This window comes from Rhea americana, unplaced genomic scaffold (assembly GCF_003343005.1).
Source record: "Rhea americana isolate MKP2758 unplaced genomic scaffold, rheAme1 scaffold_48, whole genome shotgun sequence".
Taxonomy (NCBI): Eukaryota; Metazoa; Chordata; class Aves; order Rheiformes; family Rheidae; genus Rhea; species Rhea americana.
In genome coordinates, this window is record NW_028186623.1 from 889,033 (window position 1) to 905,261 (window position 16,229).

A 16,229-nucleotide genomic window follows, 5' to 3' on the forward strand; every position below is an offset into this window, starting at 1 on the left:
CCTAGGCTACTTTTCTGAATTGCATCTGTAATTTTGTAACATTTAGACAATATTAACAACACTAACAAAAACCAAAAAATTACTACAAAAGCCATTATTTAAACCAGGATTGCAATAAAAAGAAGGGCTTACCTGCAGTACTCAAGCAGCAACATACCACAGTRCTAGGGACCTGACTGCAATAATAGGGTGGCCTGATGGCCCTGACCAGTCTCACCTGGGGCATCTGCCCAGCCAGCCCCACCCATGGCCCCCCAGAGCCCCATTTAAGCTCAGCCCCAGGCTGTTTGTCTCTGTCTGAGCTGCTGCAGAGAACTATTGGTCTCTAGTTTAGCTACAGCTATCTCTATGCTGAGCTGTATGACCTGTTCATTAGGAGTCTGCACTCCTAATGCAGTCAGAACTGCACGTTATCCTGATCTTCCTTGATGAGCTGGACTCTTGGCTAGATCTAGATCCCACCTTGAGGTGTTCATCTTGCTCAGGTATTGTGGACTGGGCTTCTGGCTGCTGTGGTTGTCCTCTCTGGCTCCTTATCCCTTAAGGAATAACTAGTCCTTGCTCTGCCTTAGTGCACGTACTGCTGAATCTTTTTGGCCAGCTGTGATGYACCAGGCTGTGCAGGTGTAAGAGATAGCACTGGTACTAAACACTGCTGTACCCTAGGCTGTTGTTTGGATACCTGCTTTGCTGCAGCTATCCTGAGCAGCGGGGTGGCCAAGCACCTTCTCATAGGCAATCCCACTATACCCTTCACTTGGGAAGAGAGCTACTGGGGCAGGGGGGGCAGCTAGTCTTCTCCTTTCCTTCCTCAGAAATCAATAGAGCTTTCTAAAATCACTTCAGAAAAATGTGCCATATAAAATGAAAGCTTCTTTTCTGATGCCCTGTTGTATTAATACAGTTTGGCAGCCAGTAAGGCAAGCTGGAGACTGGGAGCATATTGTACAAGAGAAGACTGAATGTAGCTTGCTTCCTCTAACAAAACAGAGTCCAGGAGAGGATATGGCTGCTGTCTATAAATATATCAGGAGAATAAACACTGGGGAAAGACCAAGGAGGAGGGGAAGGATAAAAAAAAAAAAACTATTTAAGCTACAGAAAAATGCTGGCATAAGAATGAATAAGTAGGAATGGGCCTTGAGTAAATTTTGGCTTGCTAATCCCCAGACAGTGATTTTCCAGAGTCTCCCAGTCAAGGCTGYAAGAGTAAAAATCTCACTGACTGTTAAGAGAACATCTGCTCAAGTTACAGGATGGGATGCYTGTGATCAGAGAATATATTAGCTGAGATGATTGTGTCCCCTCCCCCCCTTTTCCTTCCTTCCTCCAACTCCTATATCCTAGGGAAGGTTCTGATTTCTTYTTTCCATTTTTCCCTGCCTAGGAAAGGGGAAACCCTACTGCTCTACAGGATTATATTTTTAATCTTGACTTGCATTAAAAATAATACAGGAGACCTTGCCAGGTACGGGGAATTKCACTTTGCTGGCTTACAGACAGGCCATGCAGAGGCTGTAGTTAGCACGTAGGCTAATTTTGGCCATCAAAAGTGATTGCTAGAAAGATAATGTCTGCTGTTTAAATATCTAGCAGAAGCTATCATTAAGAAGGCTTTTTTGAATTAGCTTCTTTACTAAATGTATCAGTAAGTAGAGAAAACTACCAAAGACTCATTCTTTCCCAAAAGATGTTGGGTGAGACTGATGCTACATGATCTCACTGTTATTTCTCTCTTTTTTTTTCCTTGGGAACTACCAGAAGGAATGAGGTCCTTCCTCAGATTTGAGGATGGGGTAGTGATGATCCTTTAATCCAAATATTTCATTATGATGCCTAGATATACTATTAATTTTAATAGAAAATATTTAATGTTTCTATTTCTGTTAATTCAACTTTCTAACAAGCTCAGAAATATGAAAAAGCATCATTATCAGGGTTCTGAGGCATCCTAGTCTGCTTAGTGGAGAGAAACAAAATAGCCACGGTGTTTACATTGCAGTTGATACTGAAGTATCTCCTACTACTGACAGCGCTTCTGCATAGCCAGGAATGAATAGCTGCAACACCCAAACTTCAGCAAGCAATTGGCCAACAGTCTCAGACACTTTTGAGTGTTGCAGGGCTAATTACTTCATGRTATAGCATGTTTCCCAGGGAACAGATATGCATGTACTAAATAAAGAGTAATCCCAGATGARGTGTGGAGGGGAGGGGGTAGCTGACCTGGATTTGAAGTTGAACTACATCTGTCCACTGCAGAYTCCTGGCAAATGCTCCAATAATTGAGAAGTCCTGAAGTACCAAAAACTCTGCTGCGCTGATGTTGCTGCACTTGCCCTGGCCTGTGAGCTGAGGCCTTCRCTGGTGCCACAACAGAGCTGTGCTGTCCTGCTTACAGGACAGGGCTCCGCAGCAGGAGCGGTGCATAGAAACTACAAAAATGTGGTCCTTGCCCCCAAGCAGCCTGCAAACCAAGGTGGTTTTCATTAAAACTAGTGAAACGCTGTGTTTTTTTAATCTATTTTTTAAAACCTTTCTCTGAGCCCAAAGAGATTCCAAAGCTACCCTCAGAAGCAGCAGCCATAATAAATGCCACTGTAATGGACCAGGGAGATCCTGGCATGCAAGGGGCAAAGTATGCTCTATGGGGGGGCTCCTGGCCAGTTCCTGAACCACAGCCTGGTGTGCCAAACATGTTTTCAAGGTGAACAGACAATCCTGCCTTTCCTATGACTTGATACRCCATTTACCAAATGCACAATAAAGACCATTATGGAATTATGTAAATKACTTCCTCACTTATTCCTTTAGCTGTTGCCTGTATTTTTTTTAATTCAGTTTTGGGGAAAAACAGTTGTCTGTGTATAGACCAAACAAAAGGGCAGCCAACAATGAAGATCAGAGTTAGAAAAGGCTTTCTTTAATGAAATGGTTTTCATTCAGTGTTAGGTCAAATAATTTTTAATTCTGTGATTACCAGGTAGATGTTATTAAAACACACCCAAAAATTTTTAAGGGAACTTTTTGATAACAGAGTAAAGGGATTAATTCAGCTTGTTTAAAAAGAAGCTAAACTAGCTTAGAGAGGAAGGCGAAAAAAAGCTCTGAGAACCAATATAGGAAAAAAGCTTTGTTAAATCTGTGTGTTTTTTGATGCAGTAATCCCCTTAATTAAATTTATGCTGGCTTGCTCTAAATCAGTAAACTTATATCACCACCTTTGCCCTGCTTGRTATTCTCTGTGTGAGATATAAAGTAATCACATTTCAGTTGCATTATAATTTAAAAGGTTCCAGCAGAAGCATCAAGAGAGCTGAAGTTTTTCCATCTCCGAGATTGCTGTTCTATATTAGACAGCCACTGACTTGTGGAAGGGAAGTTAAAAGATGGGCGCTGTAATGCTCAATCCAGTTCGGTGCAATTTGGAAATCTTGATGAAAGTACCTACTTGTCATGCACAGATGTAGCCCGGTGAGGTCAGCAGGGCTCCTCGGGCACAGCCTGCTTACATGGCTCAAATGAGTTTACAGCATTTGAGCATTGTTCTCCGGCATGTTTTAATCGGTGTCTTCTCAGAATCAGACAATGTCACTAAGAGGGAGGGGGAAAAAAAAAGGAAAGAAAAAAAATCAAATAATTGCAGCAAACCCAGAAACAAAGAGGTACACACAGAAGAACAAAGGCTTTCTAGGAGCGTTGGGATGAGACGGAGGGTTAGTGAGCAGCTTTGGGGAAAACAGATCCAGATGATAGGAGGTTTTGAGCTTTCTGTGCTTTTAAAGAAAATTATTATTTTAAAGKCAGACATGTTGTGGCAGGTCTCTCATGAGGCAAAAGGAATGGATGAAGAAGTTCAAGCTACTAAGTCAGGTCAAAAAGATATTTGCGGGCAAATGGAAAAGGGGGAGGACGYGACTACAGCAGCCTTTCCCAGCTGGAGTTGGAAAGGAGAGAGCAGCTCTCGCTGGGAGGATGTCGGCACGCGCGTGTCAGYGTGGGAGAAGGTGCTGCAGTCCGGAGAAAACAGCCGTGCAGCTGCCACAGGGAGGACAAAATAGGCAAAAGCAGCAGAGGCGGTGCTGAAACAGCAGCAAGCGAACCAGGTGATGCAGTGATGAAGATACAGATCTGAAGACCAGGAGATACGGAGAAAAAGGAGGATCCAGCTGAGGGTTACAACATTGTTCCAGACAAGACAGGCGAATGGGAAATTATTTATGTCACTTATTCTGACTATCTACAAAGATCAGAAAACAAATTAATTGAACATGAAGACCTCCCCCTCTCGTCGTCTCTGACAACGCCAGACTGTTGGAAAAACAAAGCCTATGTTGGAGCATCAGGAACAGCGCRCTCAGTGTGGGAAAAGCACTGGGCATTACATCAGATTCCAGATCCTGCAGATGATGAGTCAGAGTAGCATGTGTTTTTCTACACCTGGCAGCTTGTTAGAGCCTCTCCCCATCTACACCAAACGGGTCTTTCCAGGCTAAGGGGAGAAAGGAGGGAAAAAGAAAATATTGGCAAAGTAACTTTGAGAAGGTGACCAATGTACCAGGAAGGAAAAGGCTAGTCCTGGATCCTGCATGGCTTTTTCTACAGGCTTGGAAAATGACATGTTTGCATAAAGACATGACACAATTGGATGTTTGTATCCAAGTCAGTGTTACAATGTTGCGAGTCTTCAAAACACTAGGGAGAACGTCTCCAATCCCAAATGAAAATACATTTTGAAAATACTTCTTTTTTAACTAGCAGGAATGGCTGTTGAGACATGGGGGAATAAAGCAGTTTTGGTCTTGTGTTTTTCCTTGTGCTATTTGCTATCCAAATATTTTGGCACGGTGCGGTGAAATCTGAAACTGTTCCTAWAGGATAGGGGAAGAAACTGCTTCCGTACCTCCTTCCATGAGCGAAAAGGAGAGGACTGCACAGAGGAGTAGAGCAACAAAACTGACTTCTCCTAATTGCTTAACTATTTCTGCTCTCTTCAGGTTCAAAAACTGTCTTTCATAATAATTTAAGGTTAAGTTACCAGGCACAAGTTAGACAATTCKCATGTCTGATTTTTATCTTGATTACTCATGGGAGGGACGCTGTCAGTACAACAGGGGATGATTTTGGCATACACCTACRCCTTTTAATTTAAAGTGTTATAACAGGCTTTAAAAAGACAGACCTATTGGAGACGTATGCTTAATTGCACCAGCATCAGACCCTCTTGCTATTTTCCTAGGGTAGAGTTTTAGCAGAACCAGTTCTTTAGAAACAGTAATTTGCCTGCATCTTCAACCAAAATTTACCCTTCTTCCATTATTGGTTTCTGGGTCAATCGGCTCCAACGGCCCCTTGCAGGGTCGGACGCTGCCTGCGCTTCAGCGCAACYGTGTTTAGTTACGTGTGCACGTGCCGCTCACAAAGCAATTGGAATAAACTTAAAAGGTGCTGAACGCAGAGACGGTCTTATTTAAGAAATCTCTCCTGAGCTGTCAGGTGGAAGAGCTTTCTGAGCGTACGCTAATCACAAATAAGGAACCAGAAAAGCRGTGCTTTCCTGTGGCCCCCCCAATACAAATCCCTCTTTAAGGAAAACAGCAACCAAGGGGCAGTGGAAACCCCACCGGAATGACACATCAGTTGACTCCCCAACCAGTAGTAGCCGTTACCCGTCCCCGAGCCRGCGTTTAGGGCTCAGGCAGCGCGGCGGGGCCGGCAGGGACCTTTCCGGAGCGAGCCCGGGTGCCCCCRCGCAGGAAGGAGAGCGCGTCGGGGCGCGTCCCCTCGCGGGCCGAGGTCGCCCTCGACGGCCCCTCGCGGCTGTTGCTTCAGCTAACGGCCTGCGAGCGAAACCAGGACGCGGACCAGCCGAGCTGCTCTTTCTCGTACAGCGTCCAACCGTTCCTCTGCGACGGTTGGCGGGAGAGCAGGGAGCGGCCCAACGAGGGCGAGGGCGGCCCGCGCCGCGGCTGCCCCCGGCCCTCCCCGCCGCCAGGGGGCGCCTCCCCCCCGCCGCCCCTCCCAGCAGGGGGCGCTGCTCCCTTCCCCCCCTCTACACACACACCGCCCCCCACCAAACGGGGGGGGGCGGAGCGCCGCGATAAGAGGCGCGCTCCGATTGGCCCGAAGGCCCCCTGCGGAGGGCAGAGAGGATGAGAGCGGCGCTCTGATTGGCCCCAGGCATGCGGCGGTGGGGGGGAGTGAAGACCCGGGTAAGGGGTTCCCCCCCCCCTTCCCGTGGATTGGGGGGCCCCTTTGCTCCCCCAACCGCCTGACCTGGTCGCCTCCAAGTCTTTTCTGGCGGAATTTTGCGCCCCATCTTCGCGGGCAGAGGCGTTCTAGCCAATCAGCGTGCGGCGCCGCGGACTGTTGCCAGGCAGATTATGGTAATGAGGTCCGGGCGGCCGCCCCCCCCCTCCCGCTCTGCAGCTACCATTGTGAGGTGAGGACAGGTGGGGGGGTTTGGGGCCGCAGCGGGGCCGGCGGCGGCGGCCGGGACGCGGCACCCGCACGGGACCCCCTCAGGTAACGCGATGGGACGGTCCGGGAGGGAAGCCCGATCCGGGGGCACCGCGGGGACCCGCCAGGGGTTTTGGACTTGTTGTTTTAGTCGCACCCAAGATGGCGCCCGGAGCTGGCGGCTCCTTAGTGCTGGGGCCGGGATAAACCGTTCGCTCCTGCGAGTGGGGGGGGGGAGCAGGGCGCAGTCATTCCCCTTCCACCCCTGTGGGAGAGGTATAGTCCGTTCTTCCCCCCCTTCCCTGCCCTAGTCGGGATCCCCCACCCGCCCCGGACACAGGGAAAAGGGGCTGCCCCCACCCTTGTCCCCCCCCCCGCCCGGATGGTACAGTCCGGACCCCGGCACCTCAGTGGCGCGGGGGGGTGGTGGTGCTGGAGCCATCTTGCTGCCCCCAGGGTGGCGGGCRTTTCAGCCCCGCTCCCCGTTATGGTGGGCCGTTCGTTCCCCTTGCCCCGTCGTTAGGTCGCCTCCCCTCCCGGCGGCTGCGGCGCCGTTCCCTCGCCTCTGCCCTCGCAGCGCACCCTCTCGCCGGCAGCCCGCGCCTGTCTCCTTCCCCCCCCCCTCCCCCATTTCTGCAGTGGTTGGGGCTGAGTGACCGTTGGGCGCCAGCGCGGGGGGCTGATGGCGCCTCACGCTGTCTCGGGGGGGGGGGGGGGGGGAGGGGGGACACGGTCGTTATTGGCACTGGGGAACGGCGGCGGCGGCGGCCGCGCCCCTTTCTCCCATTGGCCTCGTTAGGGGAGGGGGGCGTCGCACCCCCTGCCCCTGATTGGCTGCTGTTGATGGCGATGGCGGGGCGCGGAGGGTATATAAGGGGGAGCGGGTAGGTGCCCTCCAGTCCTGCCCGGGAGGGGCCGTGGGGCGGCTGGGGGTCGTGCCCTGTTGGGGGTCTGGGGGAGGAGGTTTTGGCCCACCCCCCCCCGCTGGGGGCCTGGGTTGAGAGTGGGGCTTGGGGGAGCCCTTTGGGTGCCCCAAGGGCAAACGGCTCAAGTAGGGGTGGCCCCGGGGGCGTGGGGACGGTCATCTCCCCACTGGTGCCTCGTGTGTGGGGATGGGGGTTGCACGCGGGTGGGATTTTCCAGGGCAGAGCAGGAACAGGCCTGGGAAGGCGGCTGGAGCCTCCTCTCAGCTGCCTCAGGCTGCCTGAAGCAATCCAGTCCTTTGTGGGGGTCCGGGAAAGGCCGAAACCCACGTGCAGGCAGAAGTAATTTCCAGAAGCGGAAGCTGTGATTTTTGCCACTCTTGAGATGGCACTGAGCCATTTGCACGGGCTGTGCGGTTTGCTCCTGTCAAACACAGCCRTTTGCATGGTGTGTGTTATGGTTACAGCACGTGGCTACCTGAACTTCCTGATCTCTAGCTAAATGGGTCTCTGACGTTATGTTGCTATGGCTTGGTCCTGTGGCACTGTCGCATTAAAAACTTGGGAGCTTTTAAATTGTTAAGTTGTAATAGAAGAATGAGATTTTAATTGTCTTTCGGGCCTACTAGTCCTTCTAAAGGGATAAATAACCCTTTGTAGGAAACTTCAAGCCATGTGCAAATTGCCCTTTTATTTCTTAATTGCTCTCTGTAGGCTCTTTACAAGGGGTCTTCCARTGGTCTGTAGATCACAGCTTTAGGACAAAACCTATGGTTTAGACTATTGAATTTTATAATTCCAAGAATGAAACGGAAAGTTGGTGTTTTGTGATGTACGTTTTAGTGTAAGTACACCAACCTGTCCAATGTATTACTAATGCATACATGGTTCTTGCAGACTTTTAAAAGATAACKATAAGGCTGGATAGCTTTACAAAATGCGTGCCCATGTTTTTCTCCCAGTGTTTTAGTGTGAATAGAGTCTGTCCTGAACTCTTGCTTTGTCCTTTCTCTTTTTCTTGGTGGTTAAACTTTTTTTTTTTTTTTTCCCCTCTCTTCATTGGTTAAACTACAAGATGAAATGCTAATGAATCATAAACTGATTTTGGAAGAGGTCTCTTTATGAGTGTTTTGTGKAAGTAAAATAACTGACAGTCTCAAGCCTCCTAATGCCTTCGTTTTTAGGAGGAAAAAAAAAACAAGAAGGTGCATTTCTTAACTCAATCCTAAAATGGGTAACATTTTTTTTTGCTGAATTGTGATGCTTTTGGGGGGGGTGTATAGGCTTCTCTTGTATTAGGTGTTTAAAAAGGCAATTTTATTACCCTTATAGGTATTGGATGAGATATTGAGGTAACTGTTAATATTACTGTCTGATGGAGTAATTGACAATGTGTTTGTGAATTGGAATTGGCATGCTTTGCCACTTGCTGTCCTCTGACACCCTCACTGCTAGCCTGCAAGGAACATCCCCAGATGAGCTCCTTATGTTAATTTGCTCTGTAGTTAGCAGCTACTTTTGAGTGTGTTTCTGACCACCTACAGCTGCCCTCAGCTGTGTAAACTGAATTTTAATTGACTTAGAGGTAGCTAATTKTGGAAGCTGTTTTACTCTTCCGAGTATTCTTTTAACTTAAAAATGAGGTCAGATCTATTTGCCCCCTTTATTTTCATGTTAGTAAAGCATGCAGAAATAGAAGTTGTGTTGTAGCCCTTAACTGGCACTGTATGTTAAGTCACCACCTACTTGAAGATACCAGTGCCTGAATTGTTCTTTATTYTAGATAACTGTTTTGAAAGATGCGAGTTGTTTACCTGCAGAAATGAGGTGATCTTCTCTTCTGAATTTTGAGAGCTTGAAGTAGCATAGTGATTTAATCAAGAGAAGACATGCAAAGGGGTGGGAGAGGAAGGGAAGGAGCAGCACAATCAGTTTGAAGAAAGGGGAACAAAGTCGGTGTGTAACAGGAGGTAACTTTGGGAAGAGCTAGCTGARCAGGAAAAGGAACAGGAGACCAAAAAATGACAAAAGGAGGCTGGAGTGGCACTGAAGAACAAGGTAATGCTTTTGGTAGGTTTTTGTTTTCTTTTTAAAAAATGTAGGAGTGCTTTCTTGTGTGTACACAGCAGTGCAGCGCACAGATTGGTGAAGACCTTTTATGTTCCTTTTGTTCACGTTGCACACTCATGCTGTGTTTTCCCTGTTTTCTGCTTTATCATACATCTCCCTCTATAGTTATAAACCAAATCAATTAGGTAGACAGGGTCACTGACTCACACGGCTGAAGTCTGAGATTTGTGGTGTATCRCAGTAGCAGAAGGTGATATTGCAGTGACCTCAGAATACGAAATACTGGAAAGGAGAGATAAAGGTAGTAACAAATTTTAGTGGCCTGCAAAAATTCATGAAGCTGAGGGTATGGGGAAGAAATCAGTTATTGAAGTGAATATGTAGTGGMAGGGCAGGTGACTAATAAGAGCCTGGACATAGCCAGAAATCTAATGAACTTGTCTCTTAGCCCGCTCAGAAAGTCACTAACAGGTATCGTGGGAAACAGCTGGTTACACAAGAATTAGGACTAAACAGAAATATGCTTAGAGAGCATGCTGCATCTCTGAGCAGATCTCTAGCTTAATCCACCATAGTCCCCCAGCAGGATGTTAATCTTTCTTCTTGGAGTTCACCTGGCATGCTGGATTATCTTTTGTATTTTTGTGGTGTAAGGAGTTAGACTGATAGCTACTCCTCTGATACTTTGTGAACAAATAGTTGCAACATAAAATCAGCTTGGTGCTTGGGAAGTGTCTGGTTTTGGAAAGGGTAAAAGGGTAATAGGATGTGTTGGACACAGTAGCAGAGGACTAGCCTCCAAGATCTAAGAGGTTGCTGAGCTCCTTGTTGCTTTGATGATGAATGTGGCGTAAGGATGTAGATAGATGGATTCATTATACGTAATTTGAGTAAAGAGCGAGTTTGTGTTTGGCTGAGTTATTCTATTTATTATATGATTAAATAAATTGAAGCCGTATTTCCTTTTGTGGAAAAAAATAGTCTTTGCTGTCCCAGCCCTATATATGATTTCAATCTCTAACTCACAAGTAAAAYATAAATATTGTGGTCATATATTACCTGATTATTAACATTCAGCCAAAATGCACAAGAGCCAGAGTTCCTTGAAACAATATGTGCTTTTGATGAATGAGAATGCAGAGGAAAAGACAGCAATCGTGACTCAGTAGTCAATGAGGTTAGAAACCTAGTACACTTCCCAGCCTTCTTGCTGCAAAGAAAGCATATTCTTGCCAAAGGATCTCAGGAAATGCACCAGCTCTGCCTTCTAGGCAAGCTGGGGTAATTAACTTAAGTGTGGGATATAGCTTTTGCAGACACACGTGATGTTCCTTTTGAGCATAATAAATCAGTTTYATATTAAAAGCTGGAGGAAGACCTGTAGTCATAAAACCTCCTTTTGTAGCAATCTTGCTGTCCTTGCATATGGTTAGCACTGAAAGAGAGTGGTCAGTGAGCTCAGTGCTTAAAGGATTAAGCTAATAACCTCTGCTATTATTGCTGCAGGGAACCCCCATCTATATGCAAGCCTCTTTTACACTAGGGAGTAAATCACATTAGCTGTTTTATGCACCATTATTGTAAAGTGGATTCTCATTTGAGATACTGCAGTGGCTTCATGACTCCCTGAGCAGGGAAGTGAACTTCTTCCCCTTGCCCAGCTTTAATATTCTCTCATCCTTGCTGTCTCAGAGAAGGGACAAACGTGAATGTCTGACAGCCACCGGGTGATGCTTTCTCAGCAGAATGTCCTTAATTAGACTCAAAGAGGTTGCTGCAGATGAAGTCCCCAGTGTTTTTGTCTCTGCATCTTCTTGTGTAGTTGCAGCATTGAAGACAATTTCCTTAATAGTAGGTTTGCAAAGAGACCATTCTCTTAAATATATATATACACTTACTGTTGATCTCTTGTTGATGCTTTTTTTTTCTGAATTTCAGAGCCAAGTTTTCCATTGAAGCGCTGTGTAATTTTTATTTATTTATTTATTTATTTGTATGGGAGGAATCTTATTTCATCAAAAATCCTTGYATACCAAATAAGAGCGAGCACTGGCTTCACTGATAGCTCAGGTCTTCTCTTAAAGCACCTTTCACCCCCATTCCAGCCCTGACTCCATAGCTGTAACGGGTCATAGGGGCGCTGAGGAGGTGACATGGCATGGATGCTCTGATGCAGCAGAGGGTAGGGTCTTTGTAGGTGCTGTCACCCTCTGGGAGCTGGCTGTAGGGTGGGCATCGCCCACTGGGGAGAGAACGAGGCTAACGAGGAYGTGGGTGATGGATAGAGAATGAATGGGGTGCTTTGCCCATGAGCGGTGCTTTCTCATCCTCTGGAGCAGAATGCAGGGAAGGGGGGAAGGCTGCTGAATTAAGAACACAGCTTCAGATAAAGCAACATCCTGCAGAAATAGGAGAGAGGGGTTAGAGTGTATTGGAGAAATCTAAAGGAGTTTTCAAGTGAGACTTCCAAAACGATGAAGAACTGTTCAGRCAGTGACACAAAGAAGCTTTCCAGGCATCGGGAGCTGCAGAAGAGAAGCATCACTGTTAATGAGATTTTTGAATTGAATGTAAAAGATAAGAACTGAAAAGAAAGGCTGTAGGTCTTGGGCTTTGGTGGGTCCCCAGAGAAGGAAGGTAAATGTGAACTGCATRCTGAAATGAATAAGGAACCTGTTTTGACCTGAGGAGTTTGAGTTGCTTGAGCTTACCTSGTGAGGCAAGCAGCTGGATTTTAGGGGTGCATAGACATCCAGGAGCATATTGCTCCTGCCCTCTRCGTCTGCTGACCATGCTGCAACTCTGAATTGGATGCCTTGGGATTACGGTTAGCGCTGAGCTGTTCCCGCACTGCTAAGCCTCGCTAAGGGACAGGCACAGCGGGAGACTAGCGCAGCTGCCCAGCTCGGAGCGTGGCTGCTTCTACCTGCAAAAACGTGCAGGCCCACCCTAGTGGGCTCAAGATCTGGGCTTATGGATGCTGTAACAAATTGAGCTCCATGATCAGAGCTCCAATGAAGCCTGAAAGAGCTTATCTACTCATTGGGGTAGATACTTTGTGTCAGGATGTGCACCAAAATTTGGATATGTGCAGGATGATGTCAGTGTTGAATTTAGATGGACCTTTTTTCTCAAAGCAATGAGAACTGGGCGAGATCTTGATTCACGCTGCGTACTGCCGTGTTGTTTACGCTGCGTGCTGTCACTACCTTGCCCGTTTGACGTACCGGGGTGATACTGGGTTATGTTTGCATCTCTTGTCATTTCAGCGTATGTCATCACCCGGTGCGGACCGGGTGAGGCATGCCTGCTCTTTTGGGGAGGAAAAATGCTGTCTTCGTAGTTACTGCGAGTGGTTTACCATCCTGCGTATTGGCATTGCTTCCTGCTTACGTTCGTGCTGCTTATCAGGGTGGACGTAAGTGTTGGGGAGGGGACGGAAGCGGAGCCGATGCGTTGGGTGGTAGGTGTCGCGATGTGTGCACCCGCTCGGCCGCGGCAGAGCCTCCCGCTGGCGTGCTCGCCTTCTGAAAGCGTCCGACGCCTGTGACTTATTCGGGGAGAAAAAAAATCAGCGATCCCAAGGGACGCGTGGGCAAACAGTGTGTGGAGCAAGCTGAGAGTACGCCAGCTGTTCGACGATGACTGTGTTTTGGTTCTTATTCCTGAAGTTTGACTTTTTTTCTGTTGAAAAACTAAAAAAGCTTCCAACCAAATCCTTCACGGGAAAGGGTAGTTTCTTTACATGCATCTCCGTACCTGCTGTTGCTAACAGGTTTAACGTAGACACTGCATGCCCTAAGATACTCATGATTCCTCTGCAGCTAATTTAAAAAGATATATTGTGTCCGTGTGCTAAGTTGGACATCTGTTGCTTCCTTCTGCAGTGAAATCTCTCTGCTGAGAGAAAACCGTAGAGAAATCTTTAAAATATTGAGATACTGGCTGTCAGTGCCACAGCTGTAATGGATTTTGATGAGGGGATTTAAAGAAGAAAATAATGTCATGTGGGATTAAGGAAGTGTGTCCTATGCAGAAGAACTAGTCAGGAAAGCTAGTTCAATCTTTTCTGTCATCGGCGTTTGGAAACTTACTCGGGTGTTTGGATTTTTTGGCAGTTTCATTTCCCATGACTTTGGGGCAGACGATGCTTTCCACCTCAACCATTTCTAAATATCCTAGCCGTAACCGCGCATCTTGTTTTTGCTGTTGCCTTTGGTACCARCTAAATTTCAGTGCTTGCTCCTGCCATCTTGATTGCTGCCTGTGGTTCCAAGTTTCAGAGGAAATGTGCTTTCCTGTGTATGTCGGTGGTGATAACAGAAAAGATGAAAAATTAATGGAGATCCAGTCTTGGTAGGAATGCATGCTGGAAGGATAGWTCATAAGATGTGTTTTAAAATACATGTTTTGAAAGCTTCAGCAGTTCCAGCAGCTTCTAAAATTGCCTGTTAGTGTTTCATGAGTGACTGGGCACGGGGTATATTTTCTTCACTTCTGTGAAGAATAGCAATAATGTCATGGTGTCATTTATAGAAACTGCACCACCGAGCCACTGGATTTGGCTTAATTTTTCCTGATCTGAGATCGGGGCTTAACTTTAGAACCATGGCAAACCTGAAATATCTTATCTTCTGCTTTCTTTTCCATTTTTTTTGGAGCTATTTTTTTTGCAGATTTGAAGTGTAATGTCCAGTTTCATCTTTAAAGAGCTCTTTAGCCTCCTTTCTACTCAAGGTGCGAGTTACTTGTGCCAAAATGAGTCAGCAGGAGAGAGCCTGCATCTTCCGTCAGACCGCCGATGAGTAGCTGTTTGTTGGGAAAGTCAGCCAAAAACTCTGCTACCTGTTGCCGCATGTGGAATTGGCCATAACTGTGTCTTTCTCTTAATTCAATTACTGGCTAATTTAATTGAATTTGTACTAACTAGATGATTATATTAAAACCAAAAATCATTGAAACCTCTAGCATTTATTTTCATTGTTCTAAGCAATTAGGTCCAGGGTAATGGATTAAACTACTGGCTTTTGTTATTGCAATTACCTAAATGGGTTCTTGGTTAATAACGACAGCAGTGGAGAGATGGAGCTATTTGGGATAAACAGAGGCAAACGAGAAGGATGGGAGAGGCAGTTAATTTTCTGCAAGGGTGGCTCGGATTTTGTTGCTGACACGAATGCTGTCGTGTTTTGTGCAAGCTGTTCTAGACCGTATAGGTAACAGAATGAGTGGTGGAGGTCAGTGGAAGGGACAGGATTAGATCTGAGGAAATTCCTGAATTAATACTTGATGATATAACAAGTGGCTTTGAAATACCTGGATGRAAGTACTATGGCAGGACAGGTAATATGTACATTTTGGAGCCAGTGTGTGCTGTAGACCCTAGCTTTCAGCCCTCGCAGAGGAGGGCGAGGTGTTGATCGGTCCTAAGCATTGTTCGTTTTTCCTCACTAATGAGATCTGCTAGCTAAAATGTTGCGCACAGATACAACATTGTATTTTTTTCTTTTCTCTCCTGCACTTTATAATATAGCTATAAAGAGATCTATAACAGATAGAGAGCATATGTAATAGCTATAGAGAGCTAGCATTTCTGTTCCTTTATCCCAGAATCTAATGATAAGAGTCTAATGTGGAGTCAGAGCAGCCATCACACCGCTTTTCAGTCTCCCCTTTTGTGGGAGATCCCGTGGTACATAGACAGGATGTTGGTCAGCATGAGAAAGCTGATGTTTGGGTGTAGCCACCAACACTGGTGTGATTTACTCTCTAAAACTGCCCAGATATAACTTCCCTGAAGTGTTTCCTAGTATATGTGAAAGTAACGTGATTTTTCCCGCTGTTTAGTTCAGTGACGTTATCCTAAGATATCCATATTATTGATTTGTGCGTTCTGGCCAAGACCAGTAGTGCAGTCAGTGCTCAGGTCTGCAAAGCTTATTCATTGCTGGTGAAATCGGCAGAAGGCAGAAAGTGCCTACTTCTTTCTTTCTTATCTTTTTTTTTTAGCTTGTCAGTGACAAGCCAACTGCTAGCATTTATGGGAATAAATTATGACTAAAATAATTTGCATTTAAAATGCAAATGAATGAAAGCGTCAGCAAGGAGCCTTCTGCTTTCTTCCTGGTGCACAGACAGGGTACTGGCATTGGCTCAGCCCAGCGAGGCACTCGGTATAAAATAAAGTTAATTGAAGTAGCTGAAAAATGAAATGGGCTCAGCCTCATGCTAATTCCTGGGCCTGTGATTTAATATGACATTAGAGGCGAAGGATTGGGAAGGTGCTGAACCACTGACTAAAGCAATCAGCGGAGCTGTAAATTACACTTCTGAGATTCCCAATGGCAGATTGAGGGGCTCCAATAAAATTGCAAGAGGTGAATAAAACCTAGCATGGAAGCAATTTGTCAGAATATTCGGGCTTAGATCAATTAGAGTTTAAGTTTCATTGTTCTTTTTCTAAAAGTCATCTATTGTAACACTATCTGAATACCAACTGGGATTGCGGATTTGCACAAGGCAAAAGCTGCTTGTAAATGTAAAGCTATTTGATTCTTTGGGGAGGGGGAGAGAACCCTTTCAGATGAACAGATAAAATAGTGATGTCTCTGAACTTGGTGTTTTCTTGTTARAAACTTAGGCTCAATTTTCTGCATTGTTTATTGATTCCTAGGCATTTAGAGGTGAGAAGGGTTGTGTTAAGAGATCAGGACAAGAGGCAGTGGGCACAAACTGAAACACTGGAAGTTCTATCAGAACAAAAGGAAGATGTTTGTT

At 46.2% G+C, this 16,229-nt stretch overlaps 1 protein-coding gene across 5 annotated transcripts in view; it reads left to right on the forward strand.

Moving 5' to 3' along the window:
* Positions 1-6,355: 6,355 nt before the first annotated feature.
* The window catches only part of PRDM10 (PR/SET domain 10), a 45,319-nt gene continuing 35,445 nt past the window's right edge, over positions 6,356-16,229 (forward strand). For 4 of the 5 annotated variants that reach the window (XM_085316770.1, XM_085316767.1, XM_085316771.1 and 1 more), the window contains exon 1: positions 6,356-6,525. The gene's annotated coding sequence lies outside the window, so the exon portion shown is untranslated. The remainder of the gene's footprint in view (positions 6,526-16,229) is intronic. The other variant, XM_085316768.1, reaches the window with a different exon arrangement.